Raw genomic sequence first — 25,811 nt, forward strand, 5'->3', positions numbered from 1 at the left:
TGTGGTGCACTCGAGTAAACAGTGGCTCCTGTTGTACGACACTTCCTCCAAGCATCTCTGCCTGGAGAGTTTGTACAGTTTGCTTCAGTCGAGTTCCTTGCAGCCGACTGGCTCCAAATGCTCGACTTAGACATCAGGAGATTTTTTTTTGGCAATGGAATGGCAGCCTGTTGCTCTTTCTTGAACGACAGCCTCAAGGTTGTATAGGAATAACGTGGCTGCCATAAATATCAAGCCTAGATGAAGAGTAAATATGGAAAAGGAAGGATCAAAACCTGCCACGTGTTATCCAAATACATGCCTGAACAGATACCCCGAAGACTGCACTCATTGCTGGATTTGACATGAGCGGCTGAACATCTAACCATCTGGATTTCAGAAATACGTCTCTGTTTACGTTTGCGCTATTTTCAGGAAACCCATTGAAGTGTGCAGGATATTTTAAAATTCAAACAGGCAAAGAGGCTTCCTGTGCAGGGTATCGTCATTGGTGCAAGCATGACTGACTGATGATACCAAGGTGATTATGGTTGTGGTGACTACCCTATTAATACTTTGTGCCAATTCCTTTTCGTTGAATGGATGAAAAGTTGGGATTGGGTGTGGATTTTCGGTGATTTTGGGGGGGGGGAGGTGGAGAGGGGCAGGGGGAAGAGAAGTTGATAAGCTTTATCTCCCCAGTGCCCCCATCATAATTCGACACCAACTATTGTTTACTTTTACACAAAAACCTTACTAATGAAAAGTAATCAACAAGACCATTTATATATTTTAACTTTTACAAGAAAGCATTTTCAAGAGTGTGATTTGAGCTCCATTTGTTGTTGTTGTTTCTCTTGCATGGAGCTGCTGTAAACAGTGACATCTGAGAATGTGCCTGTATTTATGGTGCTATATCTGGAGACAGGACAACTTATTCTTCTTGTTTACCACAGCTTGGACTTTCATCTTCAGAGAAACTTGTATCTCAGTTTGGGAATGTATGTGCAGCGCCTTCACGAAGTATTCCCACCCCTCTCGACCTTCGTCACATTTTGTTGCGTTACGGCCTGGATTTAAAATGGATTAAATTTAACTTTTTGTCACCGATCTCCACAAAATACCCCAGAACGACAAAGTGAAAACATGTTTTTAGAAATTTTTACAAATTCATGAAAAATGAAAAGCTGAAATTGTCTTGAGTCAATAAGTATTCAACCCCTTTGCGATGACACTGCAAATTGAGCTCAGGTGCATCCAATTTCCTTTGATCATCCTTGAGATGTTTCTACAACTTGCTTGGAGTCCACCTGTGGCCAATTCAATTGATTGGACATGATTTAGAAAGAAACACACCTTTGTATATAAGGTCCCTCAGTTGACTGTGCATGTCAGAGCAGAAACGTCACAATGAAGTCCAAGGAACTATCCGGAGAAATCCGAAATAGAATTGTGAGGAGGCACAGATCTGCGGAAAGATATAAAACAATTTCTAGAATGTTGAAAATTCCCAAGAGCACAGTGAGCTCCATCATTAGGAAATGGAAATAATATGGAACGACTCAGACTCTTCCCAAAGAGCTGGCTACCCAACCAAACTGAGAAACTGGTCAAGAAGGACCTTGGTCAGGGAGGTGACCAAGAACCCAATGACAACTTTGACAGAACTACAGAGTTCTTTGACTGAGATGGGAGAACCTGCCAGAAAGACAACAATGTCTACAGCACTTAACAGATCTAGACTTTATGGGAGAATAGCCAGATGGAAACCACTCCTGAGGAAAAAGGCACATGACAGCACGCCTGGAGTTTGCAAAAAGGCACGTTTACAACTCTGAGAGAATGAGGAAAAAGATTCTGTGGTTTGATGAGACGAAAATTGAACTCTTTGGCCTGAATGCAAAGAGCTACGTCTGGCGGAAATTGAGCACAGCTCATTACCCATCCAACACCATCCCTAACAAGAAGCGTGGTGGTGGTGGCATCATTTTACGTGGATGATTTTTAGCTGCAGGCACTGGGAGACTCGTAAGGATAGAGAGAACAACAAATGGAGCCAAAAACATGCAAATCCTTGAGGAGAACCTGCTTCAGAGTGCAAAACACCTGAGACTGTGGTGAAGGTTTCCATTCCTACAGAACAATGACTCCAAACGTACAGCCGAATCAACAATGGAATGGCTTCAGATCAAGAACGTGAAAGTCCTTGAGTGGCTCAGCGAAAGCTGAGACTTGAATCCCATTGAGAATCTGCAGAGAGACTTAAAAATTGCTGTTCACCGACACTCCCCATCCAACTTGACAGAGCTTGAGCAAATCTACAAGGAAGAATTGGAGAAAATCTCGAAATCCAGATGTACAAAGCTGATACTGACATACCCAAGTAGACTTGAAGCTGTAATCGCTGCCAAAGGCATTTCTCCAAAGTATTGACTCAGAGGGTCGTATCCCGTATTTTCCGGTGTATAAACCACGGCCGTGTATTAACCGCACCCCTGTTTTTCACCCTCAAAATAAATTGATATATTAATAATTTTATTTTCTGATCTAGATCTAAATACATTTGTACATTAATCTGCGTACAGAACAAAGTGATGGAGGTATCAACATGCTTACTCCCATGTCCGTTTAATTCTGTCTTCCAGTCTTATTGTCATTTTCAAGAAGTTGAAGAGAAAGGAGAGGATACCAAGAAGTTATTATTTTTAAAACATTATAAAGAGGATTTTTTTTTTGTTACTAGAAAAAGGAAGAAAAGGGAATCGTACCGGTATCATACATATTTCTTGTGGATTTGTGACACTGAAAAGGGCCATTTGGGTTTGATGAAGATTTTCAGCTAAACCCGAGGAAATGCTCGTCAATGCTTTCCTCATCGAAGACGGTACATAACTCCTCACCTGAATCAGGGTAGAACAAGTCCCCGTCGCTGTCACCATCATTTGCAGCCTCCTACTCCCAAATTATGTCGTCCTCTGTGCCGTCCATGTTGTTGGAGATGCAGCATTTCAGAAATGCTCGCTTGATGACGTCCGACATATCTCTTCCCACACCTTGACGTTCCAGCCGCAGACCAGTGGAAGGTCGACCTTTCTCATCCTCCCGATGAATGCCGGCAGTCTCCAAGTCAACATAAGACTCAGCCAACGTAGCGACCGGAGTAATGGTGAAAGTTCAACCAAGATGCATGTGGCCAATGCTCCTCAGAATCGGGATCGAAAATCCCAGTGGGAAACACGTAACGAAATGTGGACTTTCAAATGATGAAAATACCAACTCCGGGAAAGAGGAAAGTTCATCTGCGGTGATTCCACTGAGATGCAACTAATGTTGCTCGAAACATGGGTTGAAGACAAAGGCCTGCAAAGTCAGAAAGTTCGTCTGCTCGATGAGAGTAATCCACGGGAAGCAAGTTAGGAACCGCTGATAGAAACTAGGGAAAACGAAGCGAACCAGGAAGAATGAAGAGAACCAAAATAAGTCAAAAGAACCAAGCAGCACTCGTACTTCCGAAAGCTTCACCATCTCACATGGCTCCTCGCTCTCGTGAGATTATTCTTCTTCCTTTTAAATCCGTTTTCCTCCCTCGTATAGAAAAGTACTCAGGATTGATTAGTTGTTCCTAGTTTTAAACCACGCCTGCTATCCAGCATTTTCTAACATAGCATCAGCATGTAGGGAACAAGTTTGGTGGATTCATTCTGCCTGCATTGGATGAACAAAATGATTCTTGTAAAAAGTTAGCCATCACTACAAGTCCCTCGTCTATCCGCCCCTTCTGCTGCGCACGAGCAATGACGACGGCTGGAAACTTGTTTTTGGGAAACTTGTCTTTCTCTTGAACATGACATACAAAGGAAGTTCGCCGCGCAAGCATATTTGAGCTGGGTGCTCTGTTATCGGACTCGAGCTATTGTGAAGAATTCTTCTTTGGGTGTGAGAGCACGTGTTCTTCTTGTTATTTTGTGCGTAATGGCGTTTTCAGAGCCATTTTTTTATTTATTGAATTTCCACACATAGTTAATAAAATGCTGTGCAAACTCTTAACCTGAACAGATTTTCAAAATTTAAACGGTGTAATTGAGTTTAACAGAAGTTCCGACTGCATCACCAATGTTCGTATAGGATATTATTGAAATTAAGCATTGATCGTTTTTAAGATCGATTTTTTTTTCAATACCTGTCAGGACAGGTCAGGTATGAGAGCATGCGCCAGAACAGCGCGTCGCTGCGTCCACTTTCCACCGGTACTCCAGGAGCCTCCGTCTGGCCTTCCCTCAGGCAGATGCCTGGCCCATCCCCATCTCCTTGAGATGCTGGTCAACCTGCTGCAACCACGAGGCACGTGGTCGGCCCATTGACCTCCACAACTCACGAGACTCCCTCAAGGAGAGAATCTGGTGAGCAGGATCAGCATCAGGAAAACGAGCCACATGTCCATACAGCCGCAACTGACGCTCACGGAATCTGCAGGTAACAAGTCTCATCTGAGTCTCTCTCTCAGTGTATTAACCTGTGTATTATACCTGTGTATTATACCCGAGTATACCTGTGTATTAACCGCAACCCCAACCTTGAAATTTTTTGCCGATAAAAAAGTGTGGCTTATACACCAAAAACATGGTACTTATTGACCCAAGATATTTCAGCTTTTCACTTTTACCGAATTTGTAAAAGTTTCGAAAAACGTGTTTTCACTTTGTCGTTTACGGGGTATTTTTTGTAGATTGGTGATAAATTTTTTCATTAAATCCACTTCAAATTCAGGCTGGAACACAAGAAAATGTGATTGAAGTCGAGGGGGTGTGAACACTTTCTGAAGGCACTGTACTCGAGATATTTCAAATAAATGCTGCTGTGATGCTACAAAAAAAAAAAGCATTGAGAGACAAAAGGTGATGTTTCGTGCCACAAACTTGACAGCTCTTTTAAAGCTAATGTACACAGGTGGTTAATAGTCGTCATGGACGATTTACTATAGAACATGTAAAAATAGTCATTTTGAGCAATCGCAAGGGTCCTTAGAAAGATCTTATTAACATGATTAAACCTCCCCCCCCCCCCACCCTTGAGACTGGCTGTATTTTTTTGCATGCAATGCCTTTTGTGGTTAAAGTGTGAAGATTGGTGGAGCTGAGGTTGTAAATCACCCAAGCTGGTTGGAGTTTTGTCTGGAGCTTGGTCTGGTTATGATCTGCTTTGAGGGGAGCTTGGTGTCACGAGATTTGAAGAGCTGCAAAGTTTTAAGAGCTTCGGCGTTTTTCCCAGCCACCCAGATCCTGCTATTCAATATATATATATTAATCCTTTCTTGTTTTCACCCTCCACAGAATTAGAGTAAAGTGAGCAAGAATAACATTATTGTCTCTTTATGATCGTATTCCGGCCAGTGGGCGATCTCGACATTTTGATGTTCATAACGGTTCTCACGATTTAAAGTTCGCCATTCTTTGATGATGTGAATTGTTCCCCGTTTTGGATTGCGATTGCGGATTGGCAAAGCATCCGTTGGATTGTTTGTTTTGTGTTTGCAGTCACCGATGTATTAAAGTAATTAAATGAAGCAGTTACAGGAGTGCTTGCACGTGACATTTCTTTATATAATGCTTGACACTTGCTGGTGGAATTGGAGCTGTCATTTGCTCCGAGCTATGTTTTAACTGAAAACTATGACAGCGATAGAATGTGGTTGAATGGGCTCTCTGTACAAGGATAGATTTAAGAGTCAAGTGCTGTCGCAAAGAAGGAAATAATCCCATGTTGAACACCTCGCATGTTGCGCCGGTCTGACCCGACAATGATACATCACACGTGGTGTCAGCCAAACCTGACAATGGCTCCTCTTATGCTGCGTCGGCCTGATCTGACACAGCGACTTTTATGCTGTGTCGGCCAGACCCAATGGCAGCACATCACTTGCACAGCCGGACGAACACACAAACCCGAGTGTAATGGACCCGGTGGGCCGCTTGCAGCAGGAAAGACGCCCTGCAGCAAAGGTCTACAACAACATCCAGATTTTGGAAAGAACGCTTGACCACCAATGGAGGTAAACCAAACAAACCCTCGATAATCTTCAAGATGCCACCAACGACGAAAACTTAATTCATATGGACCCCAACGATGATGCTCATTTGGTGCTCCAAGCACACTCAGACACCTGGTCCAAATAAAAAGACCTGTCTGCTCACGTGCAGACCAGTGAAGATCAGGAAGATGCCTTTCACACTTAGAAGACTCATTAGTTTCCCAAAGTTTAAGGTGGATGAAAACTGCAGGATTCTGGGATTTGCACACCTGTGTACAGACACAGTTGCACAAATGGAGGATTTTACCTGGTCTCAACATCCTCAACTACGCACACATTCTACATTCTTGAAAAGCTACCGACTCATACCCACAACGATTGGAGGAAGCATACCTCAAAATACAAGATGACTTGCGGCAATTAGCCACTATTCAGGATACTCATCCAATTCTTGATAAAAGGCCACACTCCATAATGACACCGAGTTATACCCATCTTGCCAACATAATTCTCGGATAACAGAAAAGGGGACAACATATAGAAGTCTCCATTCCCCCTTTCATGTCTTGGCAACATCTACACCTATGAATATGAAACTGTGACTATCAGTTGTCAGTATCACAAGAAATTGTCAGCATCACGACAAGCCAGTTTATCATTTGAATGCATCTCATTTCTTCAAAACTTTGGACATCCTCAAAACCAAAAGTGTGGTGTCAACCACAGATTTAAGGACTGCAACACTGAAGTGCAGTACAAGACATGCAAAAGCAAAGAGCACAGCTCTTCCATGTATGATATTCTAAAACGAGATTGTGGGGAGACCCAGAATGAGAAACTTGAAAACACCGCAGGATAACTTTGAGGTTCGGTCTGTCGATGACAGTACGCTTCATCCCCGTCATCACACGGAGTGCCCACACCAACTCAGAAGGGAGCCTCAAGTTCCCCATTCCCTTCAAGAAAGGGTGGATTAATATACTGAACAACTACTCTCAGGTCCAAGGTCGACTCAGCCTTATAAAAACCCTGTGGTTATACCAAAAATGATGTCAGACTGCATCGCATTCTTGGAGAAAATATTCACCAGAGGCCATGCCAGCCCAGTAACAGAAGACCAGCTGATCTTCCCACTGGGAACAGTGTGGTACCTTCTGCATTTTGCTATTCAACATCCCAAGAAACCTGATGTCAGTCGTTTGCGATGCCACTGCGGAGTTCCACAGGACTTTTTTTGAAACAAGTCACTTATTTAAAGACACGACCAGATAAACAGCCTACTGGGGATTCCCCTCAGGTTCAGATTGCGTGAACTCACTGCAATGGAAGATGTGGAACCGATGTTTCATGACTTTCACGTTAACCCGAAACATCAAGAGTTCCATTGCTTCTTCTGGTTCAAAGACGATGACCCGGGAAAGCCCATTATGGAGTCGAGAAGAAATGTTCACCTGTTCAGCTACATCTCATCGCCTACTGTAGTGATATTCAGCCTGAGAACGGTCGCAGGCGAATACACAATCGCTCATGGCAATGACATGACAGAGTTCATCCATTGCGACTTCTATGTCGATGATGGGCTCACCTCTCTGCCAGATTCACTCACAGCAATCAGCCTCATCAAATGCATCAGCGATGCTTTAAGCCACAAAGAAGCTGCACTTCCACAAGATTGCCTTTCACTGCAAAGAGTTAATAAACGCTCTTCCAGATGAGGTGAGAGCAAAAGAACTGAAGAGCCTGGACCTCACCCATAAAGGTGCCCAAAATGAGACCCTTGGATGGGGGGGTATCCTGGTTGCAAAAACAGGACACTTTCACCTTCCAAATGAGCCGTTCGGACAAACCTTTCTCACGGCAGAGAGTTCTGTTGGTTGCAAGTTCAGTTTAAGACCCAAGAGCCTTTGCAGCCCAAGTTAACATCGAGGGCAAAGTTATACTCCATGAACTGATGGCTGAGATGAGAGAGGAGCATTATGTCCCTGATGACATATGGGACGGACCACAGCAAATGAAGCTACACAATGTGTCTTACTCCCAGTCAGTGGCATCATATCTCCACAGATGAGAACCATTCTGACTTTGTTTCATGATTGATACCAGCCAGTCAGCTTGGAAGAACCTCTTGGTTCACAGTGCCAGAGTTTCTTCAGCAGTCAGACGCCCCTCCGATGCAGATTGCGGAGATATTTCCGAATCAACAGTTCACACTCGATAGGGAAGATCCGGAAGTATGCAAACAAACCCTTATCTTCTCCAAAAATGTCACCGGAAACCCAGACTGCTCAACCTCCAGAGAATATGGACACAATTTAGGTTGTGAACGCTGCTCTCACTTCTCCACCTGGACATCTTTCAGATGGGCAGTTGCAACATTCATTATTAGGGTAAAGATATTCAAGTCTGGAAGGGAAGATACCACCGATCCCAGTCAATGAGATAACCATAACGAGGGCAAACCTTTCAGACAGGCAACAGTAGAAGAACGATTGAATCGAGAGAAAGTCCTTCGCCACATTGTACAAAAATAAGTTTTTACGGCAAAGAAATAGCCAGCCTCAAAGCAGATCAGAATATTGACCAGATCCTGTACAACACTACGAAGAGGGGCCGACTCCACAAATCGAGTCCATTCCTCGACAAAGACGAGAGTATCCGAGTTGGAGGTAGACAAGTTAGAGGACCTTGATCTTAGAGGTCGTCACCTGGTGCTCCCTCCGAAAGACAGGTCTCCAAGTGACGACAACACTGGTGACGTGCTCAGAACCTTGCTGATCAGTTCTTGCTACGACGGCAAAAGGAGTACCTCCAGAATTTAGAAGTTGCCATAAATGGAACGTGACAACACCTGACATCTCAGAGGGAGACATAATTATCTTTCGGCCCAAGGAACATCCCCAAAACAACTGGCCACTTGCTCGAGTTATGAATATCTACCCTTGTGGCGACGGAAGAGTCCGCGTGGCAGATATTGTGGTTGGCATTGATGGTACACGTCGGAACTACCAGAGGCTGATTTCATTACTCGTGCTTCTGAAAAAGTCACCTACTTCGAAGCGGGCATTCTGTAATTAGTAGTTGATGGTCTTGCGGGAACTTTGGTTGTTTGTTATTCGATAAAAAATTTGCTGCATCAACTTTTAGGTCAGGAGTGTAATGGTCCTTCGAATGTTTTTATGAAAATAATTCAAAACCTCCCCTCGAGACTGGCTGTTTTTTTGTTTTTTTTTTTCATGCAATGCCTTTTGTGATTAAAGTGCGAAGATGGGTGAAGCTGAGGTTGTAAATCACCCGGCTTGGTGAAGCTTCATCTGGAGCTTGGTCTGGTGATGGTCCAGTTTGAGTGGAGCACGGTGTTGCGAGATTTGACGAGCTGTAAGGTTTTATGAGCCAATAGATCTTTATACGAGCCACCTGGATCCCTGTCATGCTGTAATGATTTTTGATGCTCAGTATTTGTTAATCGTCTATTGATTTTACCTTCCATAGAATGAGAGTCAAGTGAGTAATAACTAATAACATATCGTTGTGTCTGTCTGATTGTATTGTGGGCAGTGGGCAATCTCCGCATTTTGACGTGCATTTTTTTTTTCCTTTTACGATACCATTCTTGACACACACACACACACACACACACACACACACACACACACACACACACACACACACACACACACACACACACACACACACACACACACGTAGATTGGGTGGTCGCTGCAAAACTACCATTATTCTCAGATTTTCCGTCTGTCTGTATGTTTATATGTTTGTTTGTTTGTTTGTTTGTTTGTAATGGACAGCTCTGGAGGCCCGAGGAGTCAACCGATTTTGATGAAACTTGACAGGTAGGTTCATACCAGGATCTAGTTCTATGCTTTTGAGCACAGTTGCTATGGACACCACCGGTGCCTAGCAACGGGACTTTGAAATTTTTGTAAAATCCTAAAAAATTGTTTTTTCGAAAATCAAAAATCGGCTTCCAGGCTTTTATGTGCACTATAATCAACCTCTTTGTCAAAAAATTTCAGCCCAATCCGTGAAAAACTGTATGACGAGTATGCAATTATGTAGCGACCACCCATGTCGCCTACCGGCTTGTGTGTGTGTGTGTGTGTGTGTGTGTGTGTGTGTGTGTGTGTGTGTGTGTGTGTGTGTGTGTGTGTGTGTGTGTGTGTGTGTGTGTGTGTGTGTGTGTGTATATATATACATATATATATATATATATATATATATATATGTATTTTTTTTTTTTTTAACCATTCTTCTTTTACGATATCATTCTTATTCATTCATTCATTTTCCCATTCATTTTATTTTATTCATTTCACCATTCTTTTACGATATGACAGTCTTTTTCTCTGTTTTGGATTGTGATTGCGGCTTGGCAAACAATGAGCTGTTTGTTTTGTGTTTGCAGTCATTGTTCTATTTAAGTAAGCAGTTACAAGATCCCGTCTCTGTGCCTGCACATGAAATTTCTTTATATCATGGTTGATACTTGTGGAATTGGAGATATCGTTCGCTCCAAGCTATGCTTTACCATAAACCAGTGCAGCAATCATTTTGTTTAGTCTGAGCAAGGACTAAACAAAATGACATCAATGCTGGTTGAAGCATACCCTCTAAATCCAAGATGGAGGCCCACACCAACATGTGCTATCAGAGCTCATTTCATGCAACAAGAAGCAGGGAGGGTGATTTGTTGAAGAAGATTGATGTGTGGTGAGACCTTGGTCAATCATTTCACAAAACAGTCAAGACGAGTCCTCATGGAGAGGATAAATCCTTGAGCCCATCAAATCAATTATTGGGCCGACTGAAACAATTCAAGGTTCTGCCCCAAGCTGTAAAAGCTGAAGGAAAAAGTGTTTTGGGACCAGAATTAGCTTCATTCACATCAAATTTCTTAAATATCGGAAATCAGTATATCATAACTTGTTCTGCAAAACAAACAAGAGTGCAAACGGCATTCTGTAAAGCCGTTGTCACACCTTGACGTTTTAGCCAGCGTATGCCGACGTATGAAAAATTTGCCGAATACGCTGGCACACGTCGAATACGTTATGGGTAAGTTTTGTATACGTTAAGAGCACGCTGAAGCATGCTGACATACGTCATAGTACGCCAAGCTCGTCGACAAATTTTGTGCATGCACAAAATTTTTCGACGTATGCCAGCGTATGACTCGCACGTTCCACATACGCTGGCCATAAGTTGTAGGCACGTTAGGCGATTGTTGACACACGTCGACACACGTTACTTGTAAGTTACTCATAAGTCGAAACACGTCGAGGTAATGTTTAGCGTACCCGAAACTTATTTCTCACCTTTGAGTAACGTGCTTTGAACCGATGTGTATCATATCTCTAACGCATATTGACGTATGTAGACGTATTTGACGTCTTCCGGACAACCACAAAACTTACTGAACGCGTTTCTAACTTACAGCTACCGTATAATGGCGTATTGGCAGCATTTAGGGGAATTGGTATATGAAAATGGGGTTTACAGGAGGAACCCGTCAGTGTTCCGGACTCCATGGTGAGCAGATGCCCATGTCATCCGAGAGCTGGAGGATCCGGCAAGGCTGAGATGAGAATACCTACTAGCTGTCCTCCAACATCAACATGACCTCATCGATTTGACACCGTACCAGTTGCGTGCCAATAGAGCCAGGAGAAGAAGAGGTGAATGGAGGAGAAGGAACTGGGTGAGACCATGGATCGGGAGGCGACGGCAGTTTGGCATGTATGACCAGCTCATGGTGGAACTCCGTAACGAGGACCATGCATCCTTCACCAAGCATTTAATAGGCTACGCCACGTGATCATCGGCGATACGCTGCCACGCGCTATGCATACGTTGTGAACGCCGACAACACGCTAAGCATTCGTTGGTTCAAGTTCTGTAGAAGTTATTGAAACGGTGTGTACGTTACTAATACGTTATGCATATGTCCAACTCATTATGAATACACTATTATACGCCCAAAACTGAAAAAAACATCAATAGTTCAGCGTACGCCAGTGTATCAGATAACTTGTGATACGTTGCCATACACTGGCTAAATCGTCAAGGTGTGGAAGGGGCTTAAAGTGTAAACCTCCACCAGACTGAACAGTTTACATTTTGTATCCCACTGATGGGCCAAATCTGCATCCATACCTGCAACCAAAATCTAATCAGCTTGTTATTGTCACCGACCGAACTCATCCACCAAGTTTAATACAAATCCATCGATAACTTTTTGAGATATCGGGCTATCTATAATTTTTGGTCCTATCTCTCAATGGTGAAGAATCACTTAAGAAATTCAAGTGTCCAGATGCAGATACGGATCTTCATCAAAATGTAATCAATTCATCCTTGTCACACACCCAACCTGTGCACCAAGTTTCATCTGAATTAGTCCAGAACCTTTTGAGATATCCTGCTCACAGACAGACCGACAGACAGGAGTAAAAACACAACCTCCATACACCTTTGGTGGCAGAGGCATTTCCACACGCACACACACACACACACACACACACACACACACACACACACACACACACACACACACACACACACACACACACACACACACACACACACACACACACACACACACTGAAGATGATGGCCAAGTTTGCTGTCTCAGCGCATTAATTTACTGCACGATAATATTTGCCCTCACAAAGAAAATGTGACCACCATCAATGAAATGGATATGGCTTTTATAAGCTCCAAGTCATCCATTCTACAGTCCCTTGTGATTTTATCTCTCTGGAACACGCAAAGAACATTGAGGTGGCATCAAGTTTACGAACGATGAAGATGCCAAAGTACTCTCATGTGACGATGAACCTGTTACAAAGATGGATATGCAGATAGCATTAAGGCACTAGCATATCTACTTGAAAAGTGTGTTGGTGTAGCAATGCAATTCCTTGATAAATGGATAAATAAATCGATAAATATATAAAGTTTTATGAACTAAAAAAAAAAAAAATTGAATAAAAAGTTCATGCCAACCTTGAATGAGCCTTCTGGATTGGCAAGAAATCACCGATTTAACAATCTCCTGCGAGACAGTTTGCCATCAGCAAGTTTTCCTTAAAATGCACAAACTCTAACAGCTGAGGGAAGAGTGAAGTTAAAGAGGGTAGCAAGCAATATGCTGATAGTGGGGCAGAGGGCCAACATATGGCCACGGTATGTAAAGGCAAAAAATTCAGGACGTGGGAGAAGAGGAAAGGAGGCATAGCAACCTTCAAATATATAGATGGATCGGGATTAGTTAATGAGTGGAGAAAGGAGTTGTTACTGGAGTTCGGCAGGAGTGTATACTGGACCCCACACTTTTTAGTGTTTGTACGGACTGGATTCTAGGGAGGATGTCAGGGAGATCAAGCTGCGGTGCATCGTTTGGGCATGTCAAGATCTCTGACCTTGATTTCGCAGATGAAGCAGTCATCTTTGTGGAGACTTTATATATCCTTTTGGGGGCCCTGGAGGTGCTGAATGAGGAGTCAGAGCCGCTGGGATTTATGGGTTTCCTGGGTCAAAACTAAGATCCTGAATGTCTGTACCTGTTTGTGGTGAGGATGTTGAGGTCACGGAGAGATTCACTTCCCTTGGCAGTGATATTCATGTCTCTGCTGGCTGACAGTCAGAGGTCAATAGACGTCTGGGTCGGGCCTGGGGAGTCGTGGATTCACTGGATCATGGGGTGTGGTGCTGCCGGTACCTGTGCGGGAGGACGAAAGTCCGAGTCTTCAGGTCCTTGGTACTTCCAGTCTTGCTCTATGGATGCGAGACTTGGACTCTGACCAATGATCTGAGATGGAGACTTAATTCCTTTGGTACGGGGTCTCTTCGGAGAATCCTTGGCTATCGCTGGTCGGACTTTGTGTCCAACGAGCGGTTGCTGAAGGAGACTCAAATGAGATTTGTTACATGCATAGTCCGTGAGCGTCAGCTGCGGCTATATGGACATGTGGCTCGTTTTTCTGACACTGTTCCTGCTCACCAGATTTTCTCAGCGAGTGAGTGGAGGAGGCCAATGGGCCGACAACGTTCCTCGTGGTTGCAGCAAGTTAATCGGCATCTCAAGGAGATGGGGATGGGCCAGGCATCTGCCTGGGGGATGGCCAGACAGAGGCCCCTGGAGTACCGGCGGAAAGTGGACGCAACGACGCGCTGCTCCAGCACATGCTCCCACACCTGACCTGACCTGATGGAGGATGACCTTGAGATTTGCTGTACTGCCAACTCAAAACCCTTGAGGGAAGTGTGAATGGGAACAGAATGAGGAAGTTGGTTACACACGAGGGAAGGAAGCATAGCAAAGTAGTTGAGAAAAATGGTGAGCCTCAATTTGGAGAGCTTCGTAAGGAGGAGTGTCAGTTAAAAGCTAGATGTTTTGGCCAGTGATCATTGGAATTGTGGAATTTGTGAATAAGCATTAGTAAATGCCTATACACGAACGATTAAAATTGATGGTTACATGTTTTTTGTTTTGTTGAGCACGGACCGGTAAATTGTAATTATAAACTGCTTGATGTAAAGAGCAAATTTTCACTTAGCGGGCAGCATTGTATTGTAAACTGCCTGGTGAGATCGGTGAAGATGTTGGAACATTCTCAGACGAAACTTCCAGAATGGACGAGAATCGCATTTGCTGGAACACACGGGATGATCCCGTGATGCTGTATAAACCCGCGGGAGGGATAGGAGGTGTAGAGAGACGGGTGATGTACGACGAGCGTTGCGTTTCCGTCGTCCCCGTGCTTGATTCAACTCTGATGACTGAATGAGGCGTTAATGTCCAGAGCAGTTGTTAATGTGCGGAGCCGATTATAATCAGGTTGATTAAAACTCATAAAGATTGTGCATTGGGAACAAATTCCTTTGAGCTCTTCAATAATCCTGGATGGGTCAGCGTATAAGAGAGAATACCGCGACAAGATTCAATAGTTCAACAGCCCTGGTGGACGAGGTGAACAAGCGTGAGTTGAGCCTGCAGGCGGAAACAACTCAACGCGGGAATGCCATTGTATGTCATAGTGAACTTTCTCATTTGACTTTGTATCTGTTTAATTGAAGTACAAGTTTCAAAAAAGTTCCGCTGTTGATGTGATCACTGAAACATCACTCGGGAGTCACAGACCCCAACTGACAAAGATCCGTTTGAGTGGTAGCTGACTGGTACGATCGCTCACTCATGAAGGGTAAATCTTGGATCGCAATCATTAAAGAATGGGCTGGGTTCGGCACCACGGACAACATACGTACACCAAAGGGAAGGAAAACCCAAGGTGCGTATACCCCCCAACAAGGAGGTTACTGGGAGAAAGCATGTGACCTGGTGGGTCCAAGAAGGGATGGAAATACGAAAGAACAGAGGCAGTAAGATCAGAGGAGATGTGGGAGAAAACACAGAGACCACCAATTTGCCTGCAATGACAAGGAACTGTGTGTGGGAAATGAAAATGATGTTGAGAACTTTTGAATTTTACAACATTCGTGAGAGAAGTGTGAAGCTGGAGCACAAGTCCAAGGGAGACAGCAGTATCAATTGAGCTGCGGAGACACAGACTATGCCACCGATGAGAAGTTCGCATTTACCAAAGAAAGACTGCACAACAGAAAATGCTGAGCTTGCAGGTGGATTCGGTGCCAGTTTTGAAAAGGGATTGCACATGTGAGGTTGTGGCTGATGATAAGAGAGACGAAACCTCTTCCGGTGATGAATTGTGAAGAGAGATAAGATATGTTCATTTGATGGTCGTATTGGAGAGAGGGTGAGAAAACAAGATTTGACTGGATTGAATGATACGTTTCAAGTGTCGGCGCAGCATCAAATCGTTTTCAGGTCAGCAGAGACGGAAGCAGCTGCCGTTGCAGGTTGTCGGTGAGATATGGCATCGTATGGAGTCATGTGGAGTCATCTGTAATGAGGAAAGAAGAGTTCTCCATGAGACGATGAATAGTGATATCTGTAAATCTGTGTATGAGAGAGAGATAGCAGTTTTGGTGAAAGCATTCCTAGGTACGATCAAGAATGGGATACAGGGGAGATGGAAGACCAATCATTTTGTAAGAGCGAAGATTGTAGTCTCTTGCAGTTGGCCTGAACAAACAGCCAGACTCTCTAACAACAGCTTGAGAAATTTGGTCTTTAACAGGAACATAATCAGAGAAGTCAAGTGGGGGCAGAGGAGCAGCAGGAAGGGTTGGATTGAAGGTTCATCACAAGCAGGTCCAGGAAGGATAACATTTAATTTGCGGCGATCCAGGTTCGGAATGTCACAGATTGGGTCAGACCTGCAGAATCATGCAAGACCTAAGCTGGAGTGCCACAGCTGGTTGTTACAATGGCAAAGCCAAGTCATTTAGCACAATAATGGCAGTTGAAGGCATGACAGATGAGGAAGAGAGAGTTGGCATGGGTGGCAATAGCTGGTTTACATTAGCCAAGACGTGTATGCCTTGTTGTCAGAGTCAGGCAGATGGTACGCCACGCAAAAAAAAAAACATTACAGGGCTGTGGAGAGGAATGGGCATCCAGAGGTATCCGGGGGATTTTCAGGGGTTGGCTCAGAACAATGGTTGGACATCAGTGCAACCACCGGGATAGGGATCAACCTGATCACAATGGAAAATAAAATATCCAGGACACAGAAGAGTTGAGGAAATCCTGAGAGAGGAATGTTTCTGTTAAACACACAACGTCCGCATAAGCAAACTATATGGAGAGATTTGTGAAGTTAGAACCGAGTGATCAAATTTTCGACATCTCCAGCGTGAGGAAGGGCAGGCAGGATGACCTCGAGGTACGCACACTCACCTCGAAGCTCGATAGTAGGGATGGGCGTAATTGATTAGTTCTAATCGATTACGAATTACCATAAGAAAATCCTCAGTAATTGATTACTTTCTCCCTCATCGATTGGTCGAACGATTACTCTCAATTATGGAAATTAAAAATCATCTCATCATCATCGATACTCTTCGGGCCAAGTGGCCCATAAGGCCGCAGTACATACTCCCCAATCTGCCCTGTTTCTCGCTGTCGGCCTGGCTCCATCCCGTGATCTCCATCCTTTCTCTTTTCTTTCTTTTTGAACAAAGAAAGGTTGTTCTTGGACGTCTCGCTTTCCTTCTTTCTTCGGGCTTCCATGGCAAAGGTGTCAAGCAGTTGTCATCATCTTTCATTCTCAGCACGTGCCCAGTCCGTTTCCATCTCCTGGTCTTCACGTCATCACTGATCCTCATTACTTTGGTTCTTTTGAGTATTTCTTCATTTGATTCGATGTATGGCCATCTGATGTTTAATATCCTATGCAAATAAATTGAACATAAATATGTCAAGTTTCTGATTGGCCCCTTCGTTAATCTTCCAAGCCTCGCATCCATATACTCGTCCTGATTTGACAAGTGAGTTAAACAGTCTTAATTTGCTTTTCAATGTATAACTGCTTGAGTTTCATGAAGGATACCATAGCTTTACAAATTTTGTTCCGAATATCTTATTCCCCTCTTCCTTGTTTGTTGATGATGGCCCCTAAACAAATGTACTTATCAACTTCATCTAGACGCTGGTGTCCAATTTGAATTTTGTTGTTGCTTTGACTATTTATCCGCAAAACCCTCTGTTTTGTTCGTTTATTTTGAGCCCGGTTTTTGATGTAAATCAATTCATTTTTGTTACTTTTGTTTGCATATGTCGGTAGCTTGATGACAATAGGCCAACGTTGTCAGCAAAGTCCAAGTCCTCAAGATGATTGTAACCTGCCACCTAATCCCTGTGTTGTTGCCGTCTGTTGTTTTCCTCATTATCCGGTCCATGACTAGCAAGAATATAAAAGCTGACATTATATCTCCTTGCTTCACTCCTGTTTTTACCATGAACCACTCAGATTCCTCTCCCTCCTTCCGCACTACACATTCACTATCCTCATACAAGATCTGTACTATTCTGATTATTTTGCTAGGGATTTAATAACTGGCCTTGATTTTTCAAAGGCTTTCTCAAACTTCACAAAAAGTAATGTATTCTGCTACCTGCTCAATTATGTTGCATAAAAAGAATTGGCTCAACTGTGCTTCCACCTCTTTTAAAGCCTGCTTGCTCATCGCTCATCTCGTTGTCAACTCCATCTCTGTCTATCAGCACTCTTCCAAATACCTTACTTGGAACGGATGTAAAAGTAATTCCTCTCCTCTTTGGTATTTTGACAATTAACCCCTGCTTCCACACTTTAGGTACTTCCTCTTTGTCCCAAATTGCTTAAAACAAGTTGTCAATTCCATTGTTGTGTGTATGTTCGCTTTCAACAATTCCACTGTAATTGCATCCTTGCCTCCAGATTTGCCATTCCTCATCTTCTTTTCTGTTCTAATTTCTGTTTTTGATATACGACTTGTGCTGATTTCTTATATTAGTGCGGGCCCGTAGGTGCGTGCCCATAGGTGCGTGCCAGTATGTGCAGCCTGGTTCCTTCGCTCTCGTAAACGACGACTGGATTGGGGCATTGTTTCAATTAGATCGGACTAACCTTATCATAAATGGCCATAAGTTGGGAAACACCTGGGAAACATACTCAGGTCCCCAGCGTCAATTGTGCCGTCATATCAAATGAAGAAGAAGAAGAATTGTGACGAATCCTCTCTCTCGCCCCCCCTCTCTCGTCCCCCCTCTCTTGCCCCTTTCTCCACCCTGGTCTCGCCCTCCTCTCTCCCCCTCCTCTCTCGCCCCTCTCTCGAATTGTGATGCCCTCTCTCTCACCCCTCTCTCTCCCTCCACTCTCTCACCCCCTCTCTCTCCCTCCCTCTCTCGCCCTCCTCTCTCTGTAAATGTATTCACAAATGTCTACCAAGCACAACAATTAATTCGAACCTTGGGAAAAAACAGCTTTCAAACCCTTGGGAAACAGCTGTTTCTCTTGGGAAAATTCAAACCTTGGGATTAATTAATAATTTGAACAATCAATTCAAACCTTGGGAAACACTTGGGAAACAGCTGAAACAGATGAAGAATATCAAACCTTGAAAAGGCACATACTCAGGTCCCCAGTGTCGATTGTGATGTCATACCAAACGAAGAAGAAGAAGAATTGTGACGTCAATCGTGCAAAATAAATCAATAAATAAACATTAATTGTGACGTCATTCGTGACGTCATAGCACCGTGTCCTGTCATTGGTTGACAGACGTTATTTTTCATTATTGGTTGACAGACAATATATAGGTCGTTATTGGTTGACAGACATTGGTCATTGTATCACGTTATTCTTTTTATTACTGCCAATTATTGTGCTATTATTGTTATTATTATTAATATGCTGTTATCATTATTCTGAGATATCTTTGGGAAAAAATGTCATGATAAGGTGGAACGACACTTCAGCTGCGATATATACACCTTTCCAACACTGAAAAAAAGCAATAAAATGGCCGTAACTTGGGAACCGCTCGTCCGATTAAAGGCCCGGTCACACCTTGACGTTTTAGCCAACGTATGCCGATTTTTGAATTTTTTTTCTAAAACGCTGGCACACGTTGAATACGTTATGGGTAAGTTTTGATAACATTGAGAGCACGCTGAAAAACACTGCCATACGTCGTTGTACGTTGGCTTTAAACGTTGTACTTTTTGGTTGTCCTCAAAGTTTTTCATGCTTGAAATTTCACGACGTATGCCGGCGTATGACTCACACGTTCCGCTACGCTGGCCACAAGTTGTATGCACGGTCTGCGATCGTTGACAGACGTCAACACATGCTACTTGTAAGTTAATCATAAGTTGAGACACGCCGAGGTAATGTTTAGCGTACCCGAAACTTATTTCTAACCTATGATTAACGTGTTGTTGGCACGTTACGCGATCGTTGCCACACGTCGACAGACGTTACTTTTAAGTTACTCATAGGCTGAAGGACGTCGGTATAATGGATCGTCCTTGCGTCAGCGTCCACGGCCACGGCCAGGACACTTATTTGCAGCATTCTTCAAACTTTTCTTCGGCATGACGAGGATGTTCACACTTCGATGTCTAGCTTGGCAATGATTCCAATTGTCCATCGGCAGCGTCTATTTAAAATAGTCGAGTTTGAGCGTTTTCACACGTTCAGAAGAAACGCTTCAAATTTCCAAACCCCAGCGTCAAAAAACAAAGGCGAGTGACAGCAATTTAAATCGTTCATTGCAAACAATGAAAATAGTTGAGTGGTACCGTTTAAAAGTCGTTGAGTGTAAAAAAAATCCAATTGTTGAGCGCAAGCGCCTACTTTCAATAGTGGAGATGCAGCCATTTAAATCGTTGAGTTTATCATTTAAATCGTTAAATCGTTAAACGCAAGGACGATCCATCATAACCCACACCCTTCCCCTCACACTCACCTACTACTGCCAACATGAACAAACTACTACTAATACTAATACTGATACTGATACTGTTACTGTTGACATTGACATCGACTCAAAAAGGACTCGAAAACACTGTTGGGTTCCCATTTTATGAGCAGCATTTTTATATACCAATTCCCAAAACTGCTGGGAACACGTCTTTATATGGCAGTTGTAAGCTAGAAACACGTTCATTTGTTTTTTTGTTGTTGACCGGAAGACGTCATTGGAATACGTCTACATACGTCGATGTGTGTTGGGACTACGTAAAGAATTGGTTCAAAGCACGTCAAACATAAGTTAGAAATAAGTTTCGTGTAAAAAAGACATTACCGCGACGTGTTTCGACTTATGAGTAGCTTATAAGTAGCCTTTGTGGACGTGTGTAAGCGTCCACATATCGTGTGTAAAACTTATCCCCATCGCATGTGGAACGTGTGTCATACGCCGAGTACGTCGTAAAATTTTGAACATGTTTAAAATTTCTTGACGTACTCTACTTACTACGACGTATGATAGCGTATTTAACGTTCTACTCACGCATACCAAACTTACTCATACCGTATTTGACGTGCCCCAACGTTTTAGACACATTTTTCTTAGGTCGGCATACGCTGGCAAGATCGCCAAGGTGTGACCGCGATGTTGTCACTTCCATTTCTACGGCAGTTATGATTCGAATCGTTGTGTGTCAGCCTTTTAATAGGCTACGTCACGACATCGTCGGCGATGCGTGCAACGCGCTATGCCTGAGTTAGACTATCGTTGGGCATCGGTTGTGTAGGCCGACAACAGGTTCAGCATTCGTTGGTATAAGTTATCTATAACACAACGAAACGTTCTGTGTCCGTTACCAATGCGTTATACATAAGACCAAGTCGCTATGAATACGTCCGAATCTTTAAAAAAAAACATCAAAAGTTCAACGTAAGCCAGCGTTTTACATACATTTTAATACGTTGCCATCGCTGGCTAAAACGTCAAGGTGTGACCGGGCCTTTATATCAAACCTTCAAAAGGCACATCCACGGGTCCCCGGCAATATTCCTGGCAAGTTTCAATCAGATCGGACCGGCGGTCGTCGAGAAATGGCGGTCGCACACAGACAGACAGGCAGACACACATACAGACACACAGATTGCTGGAATTATCGACAGAATAAAGGACCACACTTCTCTTCTGTTGTGGGATCGTCAGGTGTTGGTCTATTTAAGATTTCATCAAAATATTCTCTCCACCTTTCTTTCTTGGCTGTTTCTTTGATTAGTAGATTTCCGGTCTTATCTTTAACTGCATTTACTGTTTTGCTTCTTTCATAACCGAGGGTCCTTGTAATCACGTAGAGCTCTTTCATCCTCCTATTACTCGGTGCTTTTTCAACCGTCATAGCAACATCATCTGCCCAATTTCTCTCGTCTCTTCTTATGCTTTTCTGAACTTCTTTCTCCTTATTCGTGTATCCTGTTTTCAGGATCTGTTTGATTCTATTTGACTTTGCCTGTTCCACATTGCTCTTCAATCTTCTCTCCTCAACTAGCTCCCAAGACTCCTTCCTGATCCAAGGTTTTTGACCTCTCTTTTTGTAACCCGGCATTTCTTTTGCAGTTTCATTGTATGCTTTCTCAAAAATTTGCCACTTTCTCTCTGCTATGTCCTCCAATTCCTCGTGCTCTTGTAACACATCGTACTTGTTTCTTATCTTTAATGAGAATTGTGTTTTGATGGCTGGTTGTTGCAGTTTGATTGTTTCAAATGTATTTCTGTTCTCCTTGGCCATTTGCTTTCTCTTTAATGTCAATTTGATGTTAGCTCGCACGATTTGGTGGTCGCTTGCAATATCTGCACCCCTCATGACTCGAGTGTCCATTATTGATGTCCGATGTTGTTTGTTACCATCACATTGGCCGTCAGAATGCTAGAAAATAAAAATACCTTTCACTTAATTTTGAAAGGTTTACAGGAGAAGTGGGGAAGAAGAACCGGATGGGTCATGTATGTCAAAGAACACAAAATTACTACTCCTCCTCCTCCCCCCAACCCCCTCCCTCACCACATATAACCACCTTTACTCTTTCAGGAATCAAGACCCTCGCTCCCAGTGTGGGAGGCCTGGCACGTGTGCTGTATCTGGTGTGTGTCTGCCACCGAGTAAGTAAACCTCCATTCACATCCACAGGGAACACGCATACAAGGTTTACAGCCAACACTCATGATGGTGATGGAGAGTGGAAGGCCTCGGAGATGAGGGTGGCACTCGTGGTGGGTGAGGGTGTGTGAAGGGTATGTGGCATCCAATTCACCTCGGGTATTCTGCCCAAACTCATTTTGCAATGCTCCCCGTCTGTCATCGTGCCATTGAATCAAACAATGATAATGAAGTCGAGCTGGTGATTATGCACAGTATTTGGTTATATTCTTACTATTTATTCAATAATCGTTGTTGTGTTACAAAGGGACAAATGTGTCATTATTGTTCTATTTTTCCCGTAGCCTGCTGAACCCCCTGCATTAGGCCAAATAAAAACAAAAACCACCAGTTGATCGTCCCCACCCGCTTCCTTTTTTGAAGCCACCTTCTTCTTTTTTGGGTAGTCGAAAGTAGTTGAAATTATTTTTTTTTTTTGAGATTTTTCTACCCTTATTATCAGTATTTCCGTCGATATGTTTGTTGGGTAGTTGATCTAGTCGGAATTTTTTTTTTTGAGAATTGTTCTACCCTTATTATCAGTACTTCCGTCAATATGTTTGTCTGTCTGTCTGTCTGTCTGTATGTATGTCTGTTCGTTCCAGTGCTCCGTTAATACAATGGCGATTTCGATGAAACTTGGTTGGTAGGTTCATACCATGACCTTGTTGTGTGCAAATGAGAACCGTTGCTATGGACACCACCGTTGCCTTGCAACGGGACTGTGAAATTTTCAAAAAATCTCAAAAATGTATTTTTTCGAAAATCAAAAATCGGGCCACGAGCGACTGTGGGCAGTACATTCAGTCATATTGTCAAAAATTTCCAGCCGGATCCTATGAAAACTGTCGGAGAAGATCAACTTTGAATGAACCCTGGTCGAAAACAATAAAAAAACGAAGTTTTTCGGTACGTCACAAGGAAAAGTGATTAGATTTCGGTGAAGATCCGGATCCAGATGAAATTTTGTGGACAAGTTCGGTTTGTGACAAGGACAAAGTGATTAGATTTCGGTGAAGATCCGGATCCAGATGAAATTTTGTGGACAAGTTCGGTACGTGACAAGGACAAAGTGATTAGATTTCGGTGAAGATCCGGATCCAGATGATATTTTGTGGACAAGTTCGGTACGTGATAAGGACAAAGTGATTAGATTTCGGTGAAGATCTGGATCCAGATGAAATTTTGTGGACAAGTTCAGTTTGTGACAAGGACAAAGTGATTAGATTTCGGTGAAGATCCGGATCCAGATGAAATTTTGTGGACAAGTTCGGTACGTGACAAGGACAAAGTGATTAGATTTCGGTGAAGGTCCGGATCCAGATTAAATTTTGTGGACAAGTTCGGTATGTGACAAGGACAAAGTTATTAGATTTTGGTGATGATCCGGATCCAGATGAAATTCTGTGGACAAGTTCGGTATGTGACAAGGACGAAGTGATTAGATTTCGGTGAAGATCTGGATCCAGATGAAATTTTGTGGACAAGTTCAGTTTGTGACAAGGACAAAGTGATTAGATTTCGGTGAAGATCCGGATCCAGATGAAATTTTGTGGACAAGTTCGGTACGTGACAAGGACAAAGTGATTAGATTTCGGTGAAGATCCGGATCCAGATGATATTTTGTGGACAAGTTCGGTACGTGATAAGGACAAAGTGATTAGATTTCGGTGAAGATCCGGATCCAGATTAAATTTTGTGGACAAGTTCGGTATGTGACAAGGACAAAGTGGTTCCATGTCGGTGAAGATCCGGATCCAGATGAAATTCTGTGTACAAGTTTGGTATGTGACAAGGACGAAGTGATTAGATTTTGGTGAAGATCCGGATCCAGATTAAATTTTGTGGACAAGTTCGGTATGTGAAAAGGACAAAGTGGTTCCATTTCGGTGAAGATCCGGATCCAGATTAAATTTTGTGGACAAGTTCGGTACGTGACAAGGACAAAGTGATTAGATTTCGGTGAAGATCCGGATCCAGATGAAATTTTGTGGACAAGTTCGGTGCGTGACAAGGACAAAGTGATTAGATTTTGGTGAAGATCTGGATCTAGATGAAATTTTGTGGACAAGTTCGCTATGTGGCAAGGACAAAGTGGTTACATTTCGGTGAAGAACCAGATCCAGATGGAATTTCGTGGACAAGTTCGGTATGTGACAAGGACAAAGTGATTATATTTCGGTGAAGATCCAGATCCAGATTAAATGTTGTGGACAAGTTCGGTATGTGACAAGGACAAAGTTATTAGATTTTGGTGATGATCCGGATCCAGATGAAATTCTGTGGACAAGATCGGTATGTGACAAGGACGAAGTGATTAGATTTTGGTGAAGATCCGGATCCAGATGAAATTTTGTGGACAAGTTCGGTATGTGACAAGGACAAAGTGATTAGATTTCGGTGAAGATCTGGATCCAGATGAAATTTTGTGGACAAGTTCAGTTTGTGACAAGGACAAAGTGATTAGATTTCGGTGAAGATCCGGATCCAGATGAAATTTTGTGGACAAGTTCGGTACGTGACAAGGACAAAGTGATTAGATTTCGGTGAAGATCCGGATCCAGATGATATTTTGTGGACAAGTTCGGTACCTGATAAGGACAAAGTGATTAGATTTCGGTGAAGATCCGGATCCAGATTAAATTTTGTGGACAAGTTCGGTATGTGACAAGGACGAAGTGATTAGATTTCGGTGAAGATCCGGATCCAGATGAAATTTTGTGGACAAGTTCGGTTTGTGAAAAGGACAAAGTGATTAGATTTCAGTGAAGATCCGGATCCAGATGAAATTTTGTGGACAAGTTCGGTATGCGACAAGGACAAAGTGATTAGATTTCGGTGAAGGTCCGGATCCAGATTAAATTTTGTGGACAAGTTCGGTATGCGACAAGGACAAAGTTATTAAATTTTGGTGATGATCCGGATCCAGATGAAATTCTGTGGACAAGTTCGGTATGTGACAAGGACGAAGTGATTAGATTTTGGTGAAGATCCGGATCCAGATGAAATTTTGTGGACAAGTTCGGTATGTGACAAGGACAAAGTGATTAGATTTCGGTGAAGATCTGGATCCAGATGAAATTTTGTGGACAAGTTCAGTTTGTGACAAGGACAAAGTGATTAGATTTCGGTGAAGATCCGGATCCAGATGAAATTTTGTGGACAAGTTCGGTACGTGACAAGGACAAAGTGATTAGATTTCGGTGAAGATCCGGATCCAGA

General features: G+C 43.1%; 1 protein-coding gene and 1 long non-coding RNA gene across 2 annotated transcripts in view; one reads left to right on the top strand and one right to left on the bottom strand.

The window, feature by feature from the left end:
* Positions 1–25,811, bottom strand: part of LOC147029009 (tetratricopeptide repeat protein 39B-like) — a 144,270-nt gene that overhangs the window by 22,008 nt on the left and 96,451 nt on the right. The window lies entirely within an intron of this gene.
* Positions 311–22,613, top strand: LOC147029010 (uncharacterized). Its single transcript, XR_015057804.1, has 3 exons — positions 311–520; positions 4,167–4,452; positions 22,482–22,613. It is a non-coding gene; the product is annotated as an uncharacterized LOC147029010 (long non-coding RNA).

The sequence above is a fragment of the Eptatretus burgeri genome, chromosome 4, assembly GCF_056783735.1.
Source record: "Eptatretus burgeri isolate ZD-2024b chromosome 4, Ebu_testis_v1, whole genome shotgun sequence".
NCBI lineage: Eukaryota > Metazoa > Chordata > Myxini > Myxiniformes > Myxinidae > Eptatretus > Eptatretus burgeri.